Raw genomic sequence first — 22,824 nt, forward strand, 5'->3', positions numbered from 1 at the left:
AGAGCCCTGTCGGCAGGCTGCTGCGGGCTGGACACCCTGCGCCTGCCTGTCCTCCTCCTCCTCCTCTTCCTCCTCCTCCTCCTCGCCTTCCCCCTAGCCTGGCTGCTGGGGAGGCAGCTGGGCTGCAGGGCCGGCAGAGCGCCAGGGCACTCAACCTCCCCTCCTCCCTCTTCCAGACCTGCTGCATCTCCCCAGCTGCCTGCCTGGAAGACTATTGTCAATTCTGCTCTCTCCCTGCAGACGACAACAGAACCGACAGGGGCCTTCCAGCCAAGCAGCCATGGAGCCATCAGTTTAATTTTCCTAATAGAAAAATCAGAAATTTCTGGCAAAATTGAAATTTTCCCATAAAAGAAATCCCAATTTTATAAGAGGCAGATTTTCCACCAGAAAGTCATTCCAACAGAGCATTCCCAGCTGCCGTAGTTCGAGAGACCTTTGAATTAAAGTCTATAGAAAAAGATGGTTGTGTGTTTGGCTGTGAAATAAGGATGGGTGAGCAGAATCAGATGCAAATATAAATGGCCTCAGAACCAGTCCATGATTTCCCACCATCTGAGGAGTATTTGCATGACCCTAAAGGAGCTATAGGGGGTTGCATCTTTACTATAACGTACTAGAGATGATAATTAAGGCTTACATAGCAAGGTTATGTCTCTTTCTAATAATTTATGCATGTCTGAAGTCTCGTGAGAATAATTCCCAGCTCACAGTTACCACCAAACTGGTTCAGAAAAGCATTCAAGCTTTTGTGTCCTCATCAAAATAGAAATGTTTTTCAGCAAAGGCACATCAGACACCGCCAGACACGAGAAAAAAAAAAAAAAAAAAGTGGAATTTCACCCAGAGTAGTGCTACAAAGTCACCTTTGTCTCTGTTTTATCTGCGTGCTTTTGGGGGCGATCCTCTGGGTGGTGGACGATGCAGTGCTCCCTCCTGCATCACCATGGGGGTGGGTTTTGGGAGTGAGAGGCCCCAGTGCCAGCAGCATCAGGGAGCCTTGGTGTGAGGCTGGGCACACCTATCCCCGCCTGGGATGGGAAAGGGCAGGCAGACACCACCAGCATCCCATGCAGACTGCCCTCTGTGCTGTCCCTAAGCGCAAGCTGAACACATTGTCCTTCCTTTTGACTCGGAAACGCTTTGACTTTTACAATTTTCCCCTAGCTAGGAAGCCTCTGTTGGCTCAAATAGCAGCTTTTGAGTCCTAAGGAACAAGGAGAAACACCCTGCAAAAAACCCTGTTTTGTTTTCAAATGTTCATTAAAACTTCTCCCCTCTATATTTTATTCATATAGATCAGTCTTTGGCCAACATCTTCCATAAAGTGCTGAAATTTGCCCTTGAGGCATCAGATGGAGTAGTCAGATTGTTAAATAAGTCTCCTAATTGAAGTTAATGCTGGCACAATATTTGTCTTTTGAAAATAAACATTGCCAGCAAAGTTGCAGGTCCACCACTTGTGTGTGCGCTCTGGCAGTGCTGGAGGGCCCTGGAGCTACATGCAGAAGGGTGGTTTCGATGGGAGGAAGAGCGTGGAAACGAGTGTGCTAGCAGATTGTTTCAGTGAAATACCAACTGGGCTAGAGTTTATCAAAACAGAGCAAACAAGAGCTTCTTATTGCTTTAAAGTCATGTGTTAGCAGGTGCAAGGAATAAATAAATACTCTCTTTCAGCAATGTATTTGCATTTTTATATCTTAAAGGGTCAGAAGCAGGCACAAGAAATCAATAGTTCTCCTTGTACTGTGTGAAATTAATCAGTAACTTTGGCTATGCTCTGTGTTTAAGAAAACAAACTGAACGAGCAGCACATGGCCTTTAAAGATGTCCTCGTGTGGTGTTCCTGGTGGATTTGAGATGATAAAGGACTGAGCATTTTCCAGCACAGAGTCTACAAGAAAACCTGAGCGAGAGCACCAGACAAAGCCGTTTGACACTGCCCACCCCGGGATGACTCAGGAAGTAAGTGTTATTGCAGTCATAAGAAACCTGATAGCACGTCGTGCCTATCAACCATCTGTGGGGGAAAAGGTCAGAGACCTGGGTTTTGCCACTCACCTGGAGCGCTATCTTACCACCCATCCGGCAGCTGTCTGCAGCAAAGTGCCCGAAATCATGGCTGTCCTGAAGCCTGTGCTGGGCTCCCGTGGGGCATGTGCTTCAGGATGCACCGGGGCTTCTGTGGGCAGCTCGAGTGATCAGACAGGACCATTGCAGGTACCAGGGGATGTGCAAATGTAGCAGGATGTGGCACGTAATGATCTTCAGTCCCTGGATTTCCTCTTTTCCTGTTTGAATGCTTTGCAATTAAAACACTGGGTTGTGTTTGCTGTTTGCTGTTATCCTGAACAAGAGTCCTCCAGGAATGGTTACTCATAAATGCAGAAAACCTGCTCTGTAATGGCCTGTTAGGTACAGCACACGACCCTGTTACTGCTCCCCAGCTATATGGTTTTATGTAGCAAACCCAGAAGTGCTACAGGCATGTGCAGCATTTATTGTTCAGCTCCATATGACCAGCAGATCTCTTGAGTTTGTAGTAAGTGACAATTCAGATAACTGGGCTGAAAATTCTCCTTCAGTGAACAGCGAGAGGGTTATTAGATAAATTGATGTCATTAGCAGCAGGTGATCTGACAGCCTACTCCTGTCCTGGGGAGGATGCTCCCTGGGCACTCCGCCTACACCCCCTTGGGCTCTCTGCTAGGAAATCCCATTCCTGACCGCAGCCACCTGAGCAAATCCAGATGGCCTAAGAGTGCAAGCAGAGTGACTTCATTTAAAATAACTGTGTATGATGACTGCAGTCCTGTAGCATACAGTCCACATGGGTGGTGTGGGGGTTCTTGGTGCATCTCCTCTTGCCCCCATGCTGCATGCCATGATGGTTTCAATCCATCCCCATGCAGAGCTGCCCAAAAGCTGCTGTTGATGGTCCTGGTGCCAACAGGGCTCCAGATACACCTGGGACTGGAGAAGGGGAGAACACGAAGGTGTTGCGAAGCTGTCTTGTGTCTCTCAGTCTCTCCAGACAAAGAGCATTGGGGAGCTCATTGCTCTTGCTCGCACCATAGTACCAGCACGCTCACAGTGAGAACCAGGGGCTCTGAACCACATGAACCAAGCCTGGGAGTTTCAATTGAAAGTACTAATATCCCAGTGGGGCTCCCACTGATAAAACAAAATCTGCTGACTTTGAGACGGGCACAATGAGGCTTTTCTATCAATGTAATACAGAACATGAATTGCTTGATGGGAAGTGAAGACTCACTGCTGGCATGGGAGCAATAAAGAGCTGATCCTACTTCCATTAACTTTATTGGGAGCAGACCCAAAATATTTAAGTGGAGATTGGCATATCACATCTATCTAATCTAAAGTATCTCAGGATTTATGTTGTGGTATCAGGCCTGAGACAGACAGATGAAATATTACTCCAGCTACATTTAATTTATAATCTTCATCTCACTATCCTTGCACCTACCTACTTATATAGCCTCCATTACCAAAGTAGCTGAGTGACTGCCAAGTATTTAGACATATAAATAAAATAGCAGAGATGATTTTGTTCTCTGTCTCCCTTCTTCTTCTGTTGTTTATAAGATGTCCCCTAAGGTTTGTGTTTGTTCTGTTTATGGTTTTCAGCATACTGAATGGGACTGGGAATCTGCAGGGGGGTTTATAAACTTTTTGGGAAAAACAAGTATGGAGCAAAAGAGGTGCACGTTTTGTTCTGAATATATTGGAATCAATGGCTATCAGGAAGGACAAAAGCAAATGACGAAGTCTAGATCCAAGAGCTGTGAGAATTTCATTGTATAAGCTCACAAATTCCCCCCCCCCCCCCCCCCCCACTTGGTCCACAGTCCTGACTGTTCCCGTCAAATGTCATGGGAGGTCATGTTGGTGGAAGGCGACGTGATATCTCAGGAAGCAAAGTCCAATACACTGAAGGGCTTTGACTATCAAGACAGAAACATTGAGCAAAACAAAGGAATTTGTGCTACTGAGTAAATGGGATGCTGTGTATGGAAGTTTTCAGAGCTTTCACAGGGCACGTGGCTTCATTCCTAAGTGTGATAAACAGCCACGGTGAAACCTCAAAGACAAACAACGCACGAGTGTCCGGTCTATGTCTTATCTATGATCTTCAGTGAGGTGCTCTCAGAGAACATGGTGGTGGCTGTGGCTGGAACAAGACACATGGGACTAAAGCTCCTGGGGCAGCACTATTCACTCTCTGGCCTGTGTATTCAGCCTGGTTCTTGCCTTGACTGGTGCTCACCACGTGGGGAACAGGCGCTGCATCTTGGGAGGGTTCAAGATGGAGCAAGAGTTGTTCTGGCATTGGTCTGATAAGAGGAACATGAGACATTTCCAGATGTGTCCTTCAAAGCTGGACAGGCCTCTGTTTTCTCTTTTCTATTTCTGACTGCTGCTGAGCTCATGAATCTCCACCAATGAATAAACAGATAGCCCTGGACCCTTTTCATAATTGTTTCTGGATATATCCTTCCTCAATCTTATTCTGCACAAAACTTCTTGAATAGCTCATTTAAGGAGAAAACACTTGAAAAGTATATTAGCAAACTCTTTCAGTGGGGTAAAACCATCAACATGGAAAATTCAAGTTTTCAAGAGAGCCATTAAGTGTGATTAAACCTTTAAAAAGGGAGAACAATGAATGCAGCCTTGTATTTAGCAATTTCATATCTTTAATTGTACAAAGATTTTCTTTAAAAGCACAAGCCTGAAAGGAAGCTGAATGTTACAGTATTTACAGAAGGAAAGCAATGAGAGAAGGCCTGTTCACTAGCTAATGGAGTGAAGCCCAGAAATAATGACAAAAAAGCGGTAACGACCGCTCTCCAACACAACATATATAAAAGAGGGAGCCATAAAAAGGCAACAATTCTTGACTTAGCTTTGAGTTTCACAATGACTGTGATTACAGATAGCAAGTGGAAGAGCATATAAGCCATGATGAAATCTCATTGGCTTTGCAATTGAGATTCAAGAGAGGAAAGAAAAAAAGCAGGGGCATTGAATTTCTGCAGAACAAATTTTGGATGGGGTATGAGAAATGGAAAGAAAGGAAGAAAGAGCAAGGTCATCAAAAAGTTCAGGAGAAAATGAATATATTCTCATCCATTCCATCTAATAATAAACATAGTAGGGGCCAAATTGTAGGCTGAACTGAACTGGTAATGCCAGTGTTGGAGTTAGTTGGCTATTCCTGCAGATGTGAAGATCAAACAGGCACATGCATCCTGGCATACTTTAGCCTGTGCCATCTTGTCACATCTTTCACATGCACAGAAAACTTTGGCTAATGGGAAATAGACTATAAAAAAAAAAAAGTGAAAACCAAACTAATTAAGTCATATGATAATTATATTTGATACATTTCATGCTAGCTTAATTGTAAATGCTATGTTAAAGAGAAAATATTTTGACACGGCTTAATGACATTAATTACCAGCTTTATTTTTCTTGATCAATATTTTTAAAAGGCAGTGTTAACATCTGATCTTCAATCACATATGTATGTATGTCTAATTTCATGCATGTAATGCTAAGATTATATATGTGTGTACTTAATATGCACTACATATGCATGTATCATGACAGAGTTGTTGAAGCCTTATGCTCTTTAAATTTTAATAGGCATCTTTATTTAGTGTTTTTTTCCTAACGCTTTCCACTTAGATTTCTATAAATACCTTGAAAGTGCAGCTTTTATTCAAACTTTTGTTTAGAAAACAACAAAAGCAAAGTTTCTTATACTTGTTGTTCTAGCTAAATTTTTAGGAAAAAGAGAGAGAGAGAAAAAGAGAGAGAGAGAGAGACTTAAAGGTGCAGAGTCTGGAAGGCACATAAAAAGAATCCCAAAAGGCAAATTGGAGAGTGCTAGCAGAAGGAGAGCACCAGTCTGGTGTTGGTGATCCCAGACAGGGAGAATGTAATACAGTGCACTACAAACCAGAAACCTCACCGGGAGAAAGATGACTGAGGTTTAATGCTGTCACATAGAAAGATTGAACAGAATTATATTAGCTCTCTGAGGAGCTTGCCTAAACAATTTTATTACACTTACACAGAGTAATTCTGGCTGTGAGCTTGTTATTTAACATCATGGCAACTTGCATGAGCAATGAGAGAAAAACTAGTCGAGAGGAATGGAGGAGTAGTGTATAGGTGGCAGCATGCTGGCAAGCAGAAGGACGATGAAGATGGATACCATTTCAAAGACTGAAAAGCTAGTGGGACTGTGGGACAAGCACATGAGAAACTTAAGTGGTAGTCTGGTGCCTACCATGGAACCAGCGGCTTGCTGATAACAGCCATATGGGATATGTTTGATAGAGGTGATCAGTATAAAGAATCAGATAATAATGCCATTTCAAAGCAGCCAAAGCTATCTGCAAATGCAGTTCTCAGTGAATAGTTTTAGCTGGAAAAAAGAAAACACGCTGGAAAAAGACAGATAGGAACCCTTCTTCAGGTCCGATACTGAATAGGGTGGGGGTCTGTGAGCCTGATGGCTTTCTGGTAGATCAGTTAGCCTAACACGTTACTTCTTTCTCTGCAAAACCTTGCCTCATACATAGCCTTAGAGCATCAGGACTGTGATAATAGTATTCATTCTCTTTGCACTAGCAAAGAGATGGAACGTGTACTCTTTAGACCAGCCTGGGTTATCCTGGGATTTCCCATCCCTCACTGGCCCATTGTATATTTATTTATTCAATACAAACTAAACATACTTGAACACAGAGATGAGAAAACTCTACCTTGTAAGAGAGCTCTAGACCTGATACAGTGCTGGCCACAGTCCTACTCTCAGTGTGCATATAGACTAGAAACTTCCAGAGGTCCCCTCCAAACAACTTTTTTGTGTCTTTGTGATGATATCCTCAGTTAGACAGGCAACCACAGTTCAGTCATTGGCCCCTGTCTTCCTAGTGAATGTAAATCTATGCTTTAGTATTCCCTTTGCTTTTGCTGTGTAGCAATTAAACAGAGATGGTCCCAGAAAGATTGCTTTGGTTTTTAAGCATGGTAAATGGACAATAATGCTGAAACCAGGCAGTCCTGTTATCAAATTAGAGGAGGTGTCTGAAGTTGGAGACTCCTTCCTTTGAAAATTAGCTCTGCCACCAAGTCATGATGAATAAATGGGCTTAGCTTTCAGAAGAGTCCTGCAGGAGAGGATCTCTTTAGGTTTGGCTATTAATTTCGGACTGCTTATGTTTCTAATTACAAAGATGATTCAAGCTGTGATTGTGGATCCCTGGTAGCTCTGAAAATGACATCCATAGCTGAGCTGCAATTATCATCAGAGTCACTGAAAATAGTTGCAAAACAATGTAGTGATATTTCCGGTAGTCGCACCAGCTCTGGAAAATGTTGACTGACCATAGAGCTTTTGCCTGACAAATGAAGAAGACAATGCCTGTAATTTAGATTTTTGTTGTCTGACATCAGTTAAGTTGCATGAAAATTGCTAGACCAAAGAGAGTATTTGTGTGGGAAAGGTGAATGCAAATGCTCACCATGGACTACATACATTAAGATTTTGCTAATGAAGAAAAAGTGTAAACACAGAGTTCCCCTATCTCAAACAAAAACAAATTAAACTTCATTTGTCTGTGCCATAGCCCTTAACAGTAGTAATAATAGGCACTTACGCAAGATGATACTTTGCGATTATAGTAAAAAATGACTTCCTTCTATAAAATGAAATTATGAATTGATTTGTGAATGCTACATCCCTGACACTCCCAGGACTGTGCCATCTTTTCCAATGAAACGCTTAGGCAATTACTCTTCGTGGTTAAGGCAGAAACGTCTAGATGTACAATGGTTTCTGCATTAGCAAAGTTGATGTGATATAGTCTGCTGTGTGCATCTACTAACCTGTGGTGACCAGAAGCCATTATTTCCATCGGACACAATGGCAGCCAGAAACGTTACTCTCACAATACCGAAGAATGCAAATGCATTATCTCATGACCTCCAAGGATGTGGTATGTGGCACTGTTGTTCAAAAAGTTTTGAAACTGGTTTGCGATGTACTTATGTCTACTTGCTCATAGAAAATTTCTCCTGACACTTGTTTTGCTTTGACCCCCAAGGAGAATAAATGGCTCACATATGTGGTCTTTAAAAACGTCCACACAAAGAGCAGGAGGGCTGGGAGCGAACAGGTTGAGAAGGCAGAGTGGCATAAGTGAGTTATTGTGGGTGGGGAATGAAATAAAAGCTTTGTCCTGGGGCAAGGGGGGTGGTGGTGGAAGCAAACAAGGCAGCAACACTGTCAGAGAGATTTTTTAATTCCCAAAGAGACAATAATGGCTAAACAAAGGTGGTTTAACAAGTGTATTAGCAGGCCTTGACCAGCTGTTCAGCAGTGGTGGTCAGTCAAGTCTTGTCCTTGTGCAAACTGGGCCCCTCAAGCACCCTCAAGAAAGGTGTACTTGCTTGAACTAAGACTGAATTTGGCCCAACAAAACAAGGAAGAAAGATGTGCTGCTGGAAGAGCACAGCCAGAAGCACTCACTGGAAGCCAGGGACTGCTGGGATGGAAAACACCCTGGAAAGATTAGGCCACCGAGACCATAGATGGTTACTGTGCCCTGATTTCTGATCTGCATTACCACACAGCTGTGAATGAGACATTTCAGTGACCATGACCCAAACTTAGATTCAGATGACATTTTCTTCATTTTCTTCCTTTTTTTTTTTTTTCATTTTTTCCCCTCATTATCTTACTGTGAAGAAATGGTAAAGCTACCTCCTTACCTTAATTGTGCATTTCTTATATCAGCAGGCCTATAAACAGACCTTAAGTCCTTTTTTTTTTTTTTTTTTTTAAGCTCACTGAAGTCCTTGGTTTCATAGCTTTATAATGCTTGATTTAGGATAAAGCATCCTCAGCTTGTTTTCATCCTTATTTCTCTCTCACACACACATGCACAGGTGCACTTCTACTTCAGTGTAATTTCCTATTCTCAGGACTTCTTTCCAAACAATTTACGAGCCCCCAAACAGAATGCTGTACTGTGCCAGAGACATAGCACTTGATCTTCAACTGCAAAAAGGTAGAAGAAAGAAAACTGTGGTGGGGTCTCTGCCTCTCAGTTAACACATGCCTGTGCAGCACAAGAATGGTAACCAAAAATCACAAGGAGTGAATGTCCCCTGTGACTGGAGTAGTGGACAAGTCAGAGGTGGACAGGAAGACGGAGCAGGAGCATCTCTGGTGCCTTTCCTTAGTGAGCTGGAGAGAACAGGCTTGAAAGGCTGTAAGTGACTCTCAGGCATTTCTGCCCCAGAGATGATTCTCTGTTTGATTTAGTTACATGGACCCTGCATAGATGTCTCCAAGCAGCCTTCACATATTGTGCATGTACAAAATCACTGTTGTCTCCCAAGAACCCCATGAAGTCAAGTCCAGTTCACACTCTGAGCCTCAGGCTATATAGGTTACATGGGAATTGTGCGCTCTCTTAGAGCCATGAAGGGGCAAAAGTTGCTGGATTATTGAACTGTTAGTTGCCTTGTAAAAACATGTAACCAAAAATTGAGCTTTCTTGCTTATTTCTGATTTCTGTTCCCAATACCTCGTTGATCCCTAATCCAAAGCCTGTGGAATATGCCAGGATGCCCAGCACAACCACAGGACAAGAAGTCCCTGTCTGCCTCCTGCTTTCCCTGATGCTGGAGAGGAGAGGAGCTGTGCTGGGTAGGCTGCTGTAGCTGTACCATCATGGGTGGGAAAGCAGAGCCACCGCTAGCGTGTGGGCAGGGGTGCTCTCAGCACTGGGGGAGGCATGGCACACTGGTGATCAGGGGGCTGGGGGGAAGCAAACGTCTCCCGTTGCCTTGATCCTTTGACAAAGTATAAGGTGGGGCCCATTAAAGCTAACATGCATTTTATGTGAGCAAATTCAACAGAAGGAGTGAAAAAAAAAAAAAAGGAAGGGGGGTAGGGTGCACATGGGCTAAATTTGAGCAAATATTTTGTTTCTAAAAATCCCAGTGAAAGTCTACAAAACTGCGTGGCTTCCTCAACTCTGAGTCTTGTGCTCTTCAGCTGCCTGTTGAAGCGCCAGCTAGGGGGGCCGTTAGAAATGCCTTCTCCTTTCTAGGAACACAGAAAGAAGCGTGTCTGTAATGATACGTCTATTTAAAAATACACCCACTCCTGCCAGTCCCTCTATTTGAATATTTCTAAATTGCAGATAAGGTGGGCAGCAGGACTGCATGGAGCGGGCTGCAGGAATGTGGCTCCTGCAGTGGCTCACCCTGCCCCGGGGCAGGCAGAGCACCACCGCACACCCACACCCCTGGGTCCCTTGGGCAGAACAGTACCCGCAGTTGGTGTGGGTTTGCTTAGGAAGGCTTGACTAGAAAACTAGCCTTTAAAAAAGAAAAACAATCTTCTGAAACATGATTGTCATCACGGAGATGTTCTATTTCTTGTGACATTTCCCGTGATTTTTAACCTGTATTTCTGCACAGGGGAGGATGAAAACATTGGGAGAAAACATTGTGCAAAGCAGACAACAGTAGCAATAATGATCTGGCAGAAGGGGGACATTCTCCCCATTTTTAAGTTACTTTCCTCCTCTGATCAAAGCACAAGAATTGTGCTGGATCAAGACTATTGCCACTGTGATACCTGGGCAGGATGGCTCAGCAGGCTGCTACCATGCTGAGTTTGATAGTTTAGATGATGAAAACCCCATAAAGAAGAGCCCTGCTTATAACCAAAATGACAGTAAAAATCTGTTTACACAAATCTGGCATTATTTAATGGGGCAAAGTTTAAACCTACCCTGACTGTTTTTTTTAAAGGCAATGATGTGGTTTCTCCAGCATTCACGAGAACTTTTCCCCACTAGGGCCCTGCCCATGCAGCCCAAGCACAGCCACCCACTGGTCATTTCTGTCACAAAGCCAAGTAACTCCTGTGCCTCATCAGCAATGCTGGCAAGAAACGATGGGGAACACCACGACTGAGAATGAAATTGCCTTGGTGTTTTAAAGAAGATTGTTTGAGAGAGACGGGCAGGAATTTGATGTATGGCAGGACAGGAGAGCAGGAATGTGGGGCATCAGTGGAAATCAGGCAGGGCTTTTCTGCTGGTGTTGGATTTGGGGCAATGCTTGACGCTCACATGGAAGAACAATGCAATATGAGGATGGCGGTGAATGCTAGTGGCTCAAAAGCAAAAACAGCAAGCACTTGACCAAAAGCACTTTGTGGTTACAATTGGTTATCTCAGCCAGTGCAGGTGGGTTTCATAAGGGCCCCCTCTTGTCCTGAAACATCTTATTCTCCTTGTTAAATGGTATTTAAAAGCACAAAATACTTTTATTAAAAATGCTTTTCAGGGCTAAATGATGATAAGAGCACTTTCTATAGCTTGCTTTGCTATTTAGGAGAGCATGTTATTTCTTTTTAATTTGCTCACTCATTCCTGAATAACTTTTCATAGGACTCCAGACACTGCAGTGTGACAGCTAAACCAAGGAGCATCGGATGCGATGGAATTGCTCTACAAGCAACCTTGCCAAAGGCCCTTTCGCTGCACAAAGCTGGCTCTATCTTTGTATATTGAGGGAGCTAAATCAATGTTAAATGCTTGGCTCTTTTCACAGGACAATGACCAGGACCTAAGCTGCGTCCTTCCTTTTTGATTGACACTTGAAACGTTGAGATGGAATCAGCCAGAGGCACTGCTACAAGCTTGAAGCCTCTGCTGGGGATAACAACTGGTGACATCTGCAGAAAGGCCGACAAAAGGCAGTTGAAAGCCGTGTTTGTTGCTTTCCCCTCTCAGATCTCCTCTCTTTCATGGAGATCCTTACTTGCTTTAATATTATGATTCAGCACCTGGCTCTTTTGAACCTTGCTTTAAACTTCAAAAGGCGAGGTGGTATTAACAAACATGAAACGAAAAAGTGGCAGTAGTTTGATTTACTGTTGTCGTCTTATCAAGGGGGTTTTTTGTCACCAGCTGCCACTTTCTGTCATCTTTGGAACCATTATCATTTCTCTAAAATCTAAAAGACTCCACTTAATAACAGCTTTGAATACAGGCAGGATCAGTAACGTATACAGTTCTGGGATGACAGGGCCGTCAAATGAAAAGAAAGATGTTGCCAAAAAAAAAAAATCCTTAAAAAAACAATAAAACAAATAAAAGCTCTAGTACTTCTAAGTGACCTTGATTTTGGAATTAAACAAATCAAGCACAATCCCATTGTTCTTTTTGGATCCATTCTGCACTTTCCATGCAATGTTTCTTTTTTGTTCTCAGCACTAAGGGAAAACAAAGCCAAGGCTTCCAGAAAACTGCTCGGCACACAACGAACACTTGCTATCACATGAGCACCATAAGCTCCTCACTTGTAAGACCGCCAGTGATAATTACTGGTCTCGTTTCACCACCACCCCAGCACAGCATCTCTCATTCAGGCCGAATCTTAAAAGCTGCCTTGCTGGTCAAAAATCTGTTTAACTCTCACTTCTGTCATGCTTCTCCATGCCTTTCTGCAGTCTTTCCCAACAGAGCTGTGCCCACCTTTGGCCACCAGGGCAGAACCGCGGAACTGAAAATGCCTCTGTACCTGATCAGCCAGGTTTGCCCATTGCAGCTGCCCCCATCCAGTCACAAGCAAGTAAATAAACATAAAATATTCTGACCATAAGCCTACTGTGCTTTTGCACTTGTCACCTCACTGCCCTCTATGGGATCCCTCCATTTTATAATGGTATATACAATGAAGTCATCTGGAAGAAGAGATTTCTCCCAACACCTTCTAAACTCTTAAATTAATAATGATGGATGCCCCATTACAAGCAGTGGCTTTTATCTTGCATAGATTAGAACCTGTGCTTTTGTGCATCTTGGTAGTTATTTCCACCTGTTAAAAAAGGATGAAGACCACTGCAAAACCCAACAGATCCCTTAAGCTGTTCCCATTGAAGTGTCCTCCCTCCCACTAGCTGTGTGCAATGCCAGGGGATCCAGCGAGCAATCTCCTTGCTGTGGCCCATTGACCCTCTTCTAGACCCTTTCAATCACAGGAATCTGGAGTAGCTTAGTGCCAGCAAGTCTTGCTGAAACAGGGATGGAAACAACATAATGGGAATCCTCATGAATGTGAAAATGCTGATGTCCGGACCAATGGAAAAACCAGACTGCAAAGAATCCAAAGTTGATTATTTATTTATTTTTGATTGGGTTGTGATGAAACTCATATGAAAGTGAGATGGGTTGCTAAAAATACTTACTATCTTCTGACAGAAACACTCACAGTACAATCACTCTGAGGTTTTCTCACAGAGCATGTCCACATTTGAAATTTTAGTCATTTTAACAAGTGTTAATTACCACATGCTAACCAGCAGAAGTGTGTGGGGGGGAGATGTTTTATATTTATTTGTTCCAGACTTGGAACATATTAGAAAGTAGGCTCCATTCCAGGTTACTGTCGTATGAATGAATGTGTTACCCAACTACAAATGAAAGATATCACAAGAAGAAATAAGTAAAGACCTTTCCCCAGTATATGCTTTTGAAGAGGAGACCCAGAATATGTTTACCGTATTGGGTCAAGTGAAAATCTGCACGTGAGTCTATTAAAAGTGATTGTGGCACACAAGAACAGAAGCAAGTGCCTATGGAGGGTGGAGAACAATGGAGAGGTATTTTTTATTTTATCCATGAAAAAAAAAACAAACAAAAAATCTGAAAGAAAGAACATACATGGAATGTATCAGTGTAGTTGGATCAATCCACCGCCATGCTTTAGGACAAATGATTGAGAAGTTGTTATTATATATCTACATAGACACATATGAGAAATACATACTTTACATGTGTAATTCAACTGCTATATGTTCAGTACATTCATTCATATATATATGTTCAATATATTTATAATGAAAACAGTGTGTATATTTATACTGAACATGTAGGAGCTGAATTTTGGCTTTATCATTTCCTTAACAGATTTTGAAAAAGAGAAAACTGAGATTAGTATTTTCTTAAAATCACTGACAACAGATTCTCAGATAAGTATCTGGCAGGCCAAGTGAACTCAGTACTGTGAGGTCAGAGCATCTGAGGAACCAAAGATGTAATCCTCACATCTGATGTATACCTTTATAGTCTCAACAAATTCCCCCATCTAAATTCCCAGAGAGAGAAAGATGTGCAGCATTAAAATAGGCCCAGAAGGTCTCTAGTGCTGGCACAACAAGCCAAAAAAATAAAAGGAGCTAGAGAATTATATGGAATCTCTGATTCAAGATTAAAACTACCAGTGTCGGAGGAATCTTGTGGGAGGAGTGCCCGCATGTGTGGAAAGTGATGTAAAAATTAATGGGGATGGAAATACCACAAGAGCCTACAGGCTAATAGGTCTATTTCTACGTGGTTTTCTAGGTGTTTTTTTTTTTTTAATTTTAATTTTAATTTAATTTTATTTTATTTTTTAAGAAGCACACAAAAGAAGAAGCATTGCAATTTTGTCCTCAGAGACACCTGGGTAATCCATGGAGACTGGGAGATGCAGAAGACCAGGAACAGTTTTAGCATCTAATCAAGGATTCAGTCAAGTCCAGCAACTCTTATTCAAATTTCCATGGGATTAGACAACATGCAACCACTCCCAGAAGGTTCCTCCCAAAGGAGGAAGAAAGTAACATATAGAAATCTGTATGAATCGGCTTTCTACGTTGTCTGCTCCATACTTGTTTTTAGGAAAAGCACTGAGTGTGGCTTGTTTCTTCACAAGGAATGAGGCTGTGGATCTGTTTCAAACAAGGAATTTCAGAAAGAAATGGCTCAACTGAACAGGAAAAACCACCAAGTTTGACGGACGAGGAGAACTGAAGCACAGATGTACTGAGTGGCTGTGGTCTGGGATCAGGCTGAGGAGCAGTAGGGACCACACATGTGATCCCAATTTGTGAGGTGCCCCAAGATGTCCTGGGGAAAGGAACACCAAGAATCCTGACCTCCAGACTGGTCACAGGTATACTGAGGAATGAGATTAATTACCGAGTTCAAATATATGTATGGGAAGAGCTGTAAATTCTTTAGAGGGCAGTCATGTCTACGTATCTGTCAGAGTTTCTAAACGAGACAGCAAACACAAGGATTAGGATAATTTGGTCATTATTATGTAGTGGGTTTTTTAAATCCTGTTTATAACATTCTTCACCATAAACTCTTAAAAAATAAAATAAAATAAAAAATCCTATTGTGGTTTAATAAGTGACTAACAGGTATGAAATAAAAGTTAGGAATACGGAGTCACCATCATTTTAATGAAGGAGTTGAGGTTACTGTTACAGTTTTAAGATAACTCTGCTGTTCCGTACAAGCATTAATCATCTAGAAAAGGTGTGAACTCCAAAATGGCAATGCCTTCTGACATATAATTGTACTCAAGAGCTGCAGAAAAAGCTGACACTGAAACTGCTGAGGAAACTCACAAACTCACAAATGATGGGGTGACAAAATGGCAGGTGAGATTCAGTGTTGATATTTGTAAAGCAAAGAAGATAGGAAAAAAGAAGTCTAAATATACTCTTGCCATTCATGAAGGAGATCTTGGAGTCATTATAGATACTGTAGAGTCATTCTCTGAAAACCATCAATTCAGCACGCAGTGACAGAAAGAAAAAAAGAATGTAAGGAATCATTGAGAAAAGAAGTGAGAGGAACATGGGCAACACAATAGGCCAGTGAATAAAGCTCTCCACATCTCAAGTTGTGTGCAGCTCTGCTCACTCCTCCTCCTCCAACATAAAAAATATTCAACAGCACAAATGAAAAAGAGTGAGAAAGAGTGAGTGGAGAAGAGTGAAAATAATGAAGACTCTCTGTCTTGAAAAATGGGTAAATTTAGAAAATCCTAAGAAGTACAAAGAAGGTGATCAGGGGATGACCATGATTATTTATTATTTCTCAGAACTTGAGAACTAAAGTAACCTGATGAAATGAGCAGGCAGCAGAATCAAAAGGAATTATTTTTACATGCATTGCCCTATTAAATTTCATAACTTACTCCCAAGTGATGTTGTAGAATCCACAAGGTACAAATGGCTTCAAAAAGTAATTACACAGAAAAATCCCTCAAGTGAAGACAACTTTTTTAACAGTTATATTTGGACAGTCAATTTTTCTTCTATAAACATACTTTTAAAAAATCATGTGTGTTAATATGCTAAACTGAACTACTTTTACCATCTGTGATCTTTCCTGTGTCTATATTTCATGCAGCAATTGTCCTTCCCCTTTGTCAAAATTTGCTTACAAAAGTTCAGCTTTCAGCCGTATGTATGAGAATTAACTTAAGCCACCCTTTGAAAAATGGAGTTCTACTCAGTTTTAATTGGTTGCATAGGTGATCTAAGACTATGCAGTTTTCAGTAAATGCAGGACATAAATAGCATATCTTTAAGATTTTCTGACAATAGTAAGAATTTGCAGCTATTTAGTATAACAGCAATAAAAATGCTGATGCGTTTACTTCTTCAGCTGCTTATGGTCACTTATGTTGTGGACACTCTTCCTTCTGCATATAAGATCACCTTAATGAAGCACCTACACCGATCACTCGTTCACTCAGTTTTCTGCAGAAGTGTCTGGGCCAGATCAAATGAAAGATTTAGATGCTAACAAGTCAGGAATTACACAACTGAGAAGTAAGATCCCAAGCTCCCAGCAGTACGTTGAGAATACTCCAGGAAAATGCTCCAAAAATCCTGCTCACTGTTAATACGGATACTAAGTGTATGTTTGCCTGACCTCTAGTCCCCTCCCAGAAGTTTAATGGCCTCCCTCATTCCAAGACCCGGTCCCCGGATCCTACCCTAGAAGAGGGAGCTGTAGTCTGCTACAGAAGAAGCGGATCACCCTGCCCCGTATGTCAGCTGAGTACACCTGTATCAGCCTCTGGGGAAGTGAGGTGACATTTCTTCCTCATTTCTGAGTGCCCATAGATGCTGTACGTGGGCTGGGTGCTGCACCACTGAGACCAGGGAAGGTCTGTGCACACAGGGATGGGTCAGCAACCCCTAGACAACCCCAGGTGAAGCAGCAGGAGGGCTGGTATGCTCAGGTGCTTCTGAGGTAACCTGGCTGCTGAGCACAGAGCTTCATGCCATAGGATGTGTCTGCATGCCTAAAAGCTTGTCATAGCACTGTTTTAGGTGGCCTTTTTTTGGCTCTGGCCTCTAGTTTCTTTGCTAGCCTTGGACCTGAGACTATTTGAGCTGCACCACACCACATAAAACAAGATGCACGGAAGGCATTTTTTTCTGTCTGCTAACAGACAGTCAAATAATATGGTCAAAATCAAACTGAATCAAACTGCGTTTTCTTATTTCTGGGCACTGCACATCAGTAACTACATTGGAGACTGGTGAGCAGAGTGCTTGCTAGTGGGAGCTGCTTTGGGCTCCTGGTCAAGGTTAGTGCCTGCCAACTTAAAGGTATCATTTGTTTTTATTCGTATCCGCAATGTGCAGCTAATCTCACACCACAGTGAACTCCACAGTGTGCTGAAATCATGTGGTTCATCAGGAAAACTCCCTCATGCACGTGCTTATTCCTCCAGCTAAAAATATCCCAAAGCAAAACCTCCGTAGGGGCACCCTCCTCTGGCTCCGCCGCACCCACAGCTAAACACACTTATCTGGCAATCACAGCAGCTCCGACGGAGCCGAAAACCACAGGAAACTCCGTAGCAAAACAAATAGAATGGTGACGGACGTGCGCAAAGCTCTGGAGATCCCGATTCCTGTCACCCGACTGCAGCGTATCAAATGTCGAGAACTGACTACTCCAAAACAGAGGCCAGGCCGCATTCCTGCCCCTTGGCCAGATGGGATCAGCACGTGGTGCCCTGGTCTTCACTAAATCACAGCAGTGAGAGCCCCTCCTCGGAGGCCAGCCTCCGAACTAAAAAATTCCACTTAAAACACAAACGCTCCGTGGAGGTAACCCCGAGGACACCACCACTTCCAGCACTCACATGGTTTCCGTCGGGATTGCCATGAAACAACAGAGTGCTGGTTTTGGCTCTCCCTACTGTAATGAGGTAAAGTACACATTATTCAGGAATTTATACATACAGGCCAAGGTTTGACAGGTCCCAGTGTTCACTTATTATGTGTTACTGTAAGGCAGAGATACGAAGCTCAAAGTCTCCTAGCAAATCAAACAAGTGCTTGGATCTATGTATGATTGAATGCCAAAAGGTATGTGTGAATGCCCACTGTGAAGGTTGTGCGGTGGCAAGGTGCATGAAGCAAGACTCTGCCTGACCTTGTGTCACACCTCTTGCTCTCCTCCATGTAGGTTGTTTCATGCATTTAAAAAAACTTGCATCCAAATGAAGTTCCCAAAAGCTTAACCTGTTGCCTTCTATGATAGCCTCAAGCAGATGATGTGTCACCAGAAAATGGAGCTTCCCTCCAAGTCACCGAGACTCTTAACATAGGCAGTTCTTGTAAAGCACATTGGGATTTGTCTTTAAGATAGGTCAGGAACAATATTTTATTTTATTTTATTTTATTTTATTTTATTTTATTTTATTTTATTTTATTTTATTTTATTTTATTTTTTCATCATAGGATTGCATTCATACACATGCAAGGACAAGTCCACTTGCAACGCTGACACTGAAGGACTTGCTCTGAGCAGCACAGGGAGACGGTGATGGCTTGGCCTCACACTCACCTACCTCTAGCCCCAAAGCTTGTCAGAAGCAGCTGTGGGTTCCTGTCTGGTGCAGCAGACAGCTCCCGATGCACTGGTGCACTTGTTGTGGTGCCTGAAAGCAGAAGCAAGGAGAGACATACAGGAAAGTGGTCAAATGAACACTTGCTTCCCCTCTTGCAGCTTCCACTGTGACCCTGTGCTCAGCAGAAGGTGTAGGGGGTCCTCTGCATTACCTTATGTGACAACATGACCAGGCAGCTGCCTGGCTTTGGCTCTACTAGATTATGTTTTCCAGCAATACCCAAAACAAGTTAGGTTCATTATCAAGCTAAAAAGTGACTCTTTTGTCTATTTCAACTGCTTTTACTTTGAACTCCAGCACAAGACATTAGGTAGAAAACAACCATCCATGTAAGTTTCGTACCAGTTCCATGTTCAATTGGGTGTTTTGTGAAAAATGGCACAAGTTTAGAGATACCAGGGCTGTGCTTTCCATCTGGGCCTCAACACACAACTGGGTGATTCACACCACCCAGCATGCTGGTGGGCGTGGGGGTTTAAATGGCAAGGCAGATTAACACCAGCTCGGAGGCTGCCTTGTCTACTGACACTCAGGCATGTTGGCAGCCGATGCCAAAGCCTGGAAATGCCACGCAGACTAAGCTGACCACTCACTAGGGCAGAAGCAGAGAAACATAACATTGTAGGGAAGTTGCAAATTAAGCTACTTCTTGTTGTCGCCTTCTTTCTGCAGCTGGGAAGAAGGCTTTTAGTCTCAAGGGCTGTCAGCTGAGAACTATTCACAAGCAATAAAATTTACTCCAAAGGAAAACAAACAGAAAACAGAAGGCATTTCAAGTGACTTAAGCAATGTAAGACACAAAAAAGTGAGAAGAATATGCAATCATTTCTCACCACCCTTGTGCTTGCAGGATTCCAGTTTCATTTTAACATTTTTGTTGAAAGGAAATCATCATTCCAAGATAATGAACCTTATGGTCTAGTGAAAAAAAGAGCTAGTTTTGTGAACTCATGACATTTTATGACCAAAATCTTAACAACTTATGTGGTGACATATGATTCTTTCTAAATTCATCTCAGTTTTTTTATTTTTTTTTTTAAATTATTTAATATTCGTGTGATTTCGTAGTTCCAATCATCTCAAAATTTCAAAAGCCCCAAGCCATTACCAACAATACTAGCTGGCTTTAGTCAACTTTGACACTGCCAAAAGAAAATAAGCTCTTATCTAGAACCTCTTTTCCTAGACCTTTTTAACCTTAAGGATTTTGCCAAGCCAAGGCAAGGGTTTTCACACCTGAGATACTAAATTTGGGCAGCCAGCTTCATGGTCATGGGTGATCTGGAGGGCTGAAGGGGCATTTTCTATATCAGCTCCTGTTAACCACAGCTGAGAAACCCCAAGCCACAAAACAGATAGGAGCACCTCTCTCTTCAGTGAAATATCTCAGATAAGTGGAAAAGATCAATTTAATAACCTAGATTGCCCTAAACTATTAAGTCAGATTAAAATGTCAGGCCCCTCCCACTCCAGAATTTAGGGCATTTCATATTCCTCGCTTGGCCTTTTGCAGAGACAGGGGCCATCTGCACATCCTGGGCCCTGTCCAGCTTCACACTACCAGTGCCTCAGCGCAGCGATGTTCGGTTTTGGTCTTTTGGCCCCCATTTAATTTCAAAAGAAGTAAAATGAAATGATTTTTTTTTCCATTTGGCCTAATATGCTCTCCATATTTCTAAATTACCATCTCTTTGCATGCGTTCTCTGTAGAGCTGCCAGTCAATGTCAAATGAGGTGTATAAATCAAAACTCTGGTTATGTTCTGATAGCATTATATAGACTGGCAGAAAAACACAGGTGAAATAGTGTCAAATCTACATGAGATTTTTTCTTCTCCCTTTTTAAATTGAGACATCTGTCTAATCTCAGTACTTACCAGTAAATGAATTTAGGCACCTCAGAAGCTTATCTGAGCTTGATGTTAAAGAAAAACATTTCTATGGGAACATTTGTACCTGTCAGCACTTACTGCAGGGTTCTCTCTCCATATATTAACGTGAGTGACATCAGAATGATTAAAATGATTGTTAATGTTAACACTGCTTTAGCACCCATTTTACCCTATTTTGAAAGGGAGACTTTCTTTGAACCCAAGCACAAGTGGGTATTGGATCATTTTTCAGAAACTTTGTGGAAACCATGGAAGGACAAAGTCAAAGAGAAATACATGCAGCAATGCACATTGCATAGGATTATGGATGTATACATCTGTCTATATGCTTGACTGATAAGCCTTCTTTCAGCTGTTTTTCCAAGGCAGTCATTTAATGCTGAAAAAAAGTGCAGCTAAGACTTTCTTTCCTCCACACCTAACCGCATCCACACTTGAGCAAAATGCTTTACGTGCACACCAAGCCCACTCAAAGACATCTCAACCTTGACATTATGTTTTCCTTTGCAAAACTCTACTTCTTTAAACCACCACTTGCCTGGCATGCTCCCACACAAAGCACAGTTGTCAGAATAATAATTAACAGGCTCTCATTAATTTGGGATCAAACAATACCCCCTAATGAAGCGGGGACCAAGCAATGTGATCCCTTAAAGTGAGGCGTATGCTTTTCTTACACCTCGTGGCATCTAATCTGCTGTAGCCATTAGGCACCGAGCTGACCGTAAAGGCCTGTATAACATTGAGTCAAGGACAGTTAATGGATGCCGGAGCACAAACAAGAGTGCTCCAAGCATGTCAGTCAAGACTAACCTGAGGCAAAAACATCAAAATGCAGGTTGGAGTTTTGACATTCCTGCAGGCTCTGTACGCCTCGCCAGCGAATTTTTAAAGTCAATATCCCCCTTCTGCTTGCGAACACTTTCTATCTGATGAGTAGCAGTAATGTGGATCTGATTGAACTGTGACTAAAGTATTACTTAAAAGGCAGCTTTGGATATGTGTGCGCGTGTGTATTTTTTTTTAAATGTCTGTGATAACAATAAAGACAGTTTACACAGATTATCACAGGCTGTGTCTCTAGACTTCAAGGTTATATGATTAGGAAATTAGAAAAGAGATGAGATTAGAAAAACCACAGAACATTTTGAAAAAGAAAGCTTTTTACAAATTATCTGTGTACTGAATTTACACAGAATCTGAGAGATAAATCTTCTCATATTTGGAAATGGATAAATGCTGCAATGTAAATAGAAGGAGCCGGCTTGGGAGCCCTCGCCTGGCAAAAGTTCAAAAAACATATTAAGTATTCTAATTCGCTTAAAGCTTACTTATAAAAAAATGCATATTGTGATATCAAATGTAATGATTTCTGCATGGAAATGTAATGAGCAATAATAATTGCTATGGATGAGCAGAGCATACACTGTTAGAAAGTACAGTCCTTTTGCCTTCACATCTCACATTAAACCTTTATTTTCTTTTTCCCCTTCGCACAGTGGAGTGAAATGATTAAAGCAAAATGGACATAAAATTTAAGCCAAGATTGTTCCTAGTATTCGGCAACACACGTGAGCATGCAGGGTGCCATAAAATTGGGGTGGTGGCAGCAATAAACCTGCTTCCTATTACTGGAAAAGAAGGTGTGTTTTCAAGGGGAAATTATATTAGCTGAAGTGGTACATTAGTATTTAGAAGTCCCAACCAAAATTTCCAAGCAAGCCATAAAACTTGATTAATTTAGGAAGCCAACATTTTCATGCATTCTTTGGAGAGTTTCTGATACTGTGCTCGTGGTGCACATTTTGATGGGGGTCAATTTGCTATTAGAGCATGTCAGTGGGTGAGCCATTTGATGTGTTTTTCATTTGTCTTGTGACCTTTCACTTGGCACTGTCCTGTTGTTTCTTTGGTTGTAACTTTTTTAACCTTTTCATTTTCCTGGACTTGAGATCATGCGTATTCCAGAGACACAGCAGCACAAATATTTTGCATTAACTGCACACACCTTGGGCATATTTTTTTCTCTGCCTCTTGGCTTTGTGTACCATTGCTATGTCCTGTTAAGCAGCCATGTTTCAGCCCAGAGATGG

General features: G+C 42.1%; 1 long non-coding RNA gene across 1 annotated transcript; it reads left to right on the forward strand.

The window, feature by feature from the left end:
- Window positions 1-1,533: 1,533 nt before the first annotated feature.
- On the forward strand, window positions 1,534-12,273 carry LOC308191506. The gene is made up of 3 exons (XR_013948083.1): window positions 1,534-1,965; window positions 9,652-9,751; window positions 11,511-12,273. It is a non-coding gene; the product is annotated as an uncharacterized lncRNA (long non-coding RNA).
- The last annotated feature ends 10,551 nt before the right edge of the window (window positions 12,274-22,824 follow it).

This window comes from Anser brachyrhynchus (genome assembly GCF_964034855.1).
Source record: "Anser brachyrhynchus genome assembly, chromosome: 3".
Classification (NCBI taxonomy): domain Eukaryota; kingdom Metazoa; phylum Chordata; class Aves; order Anseriformes; family Anatidae; genus Anser; species Anser brachyrhynchus.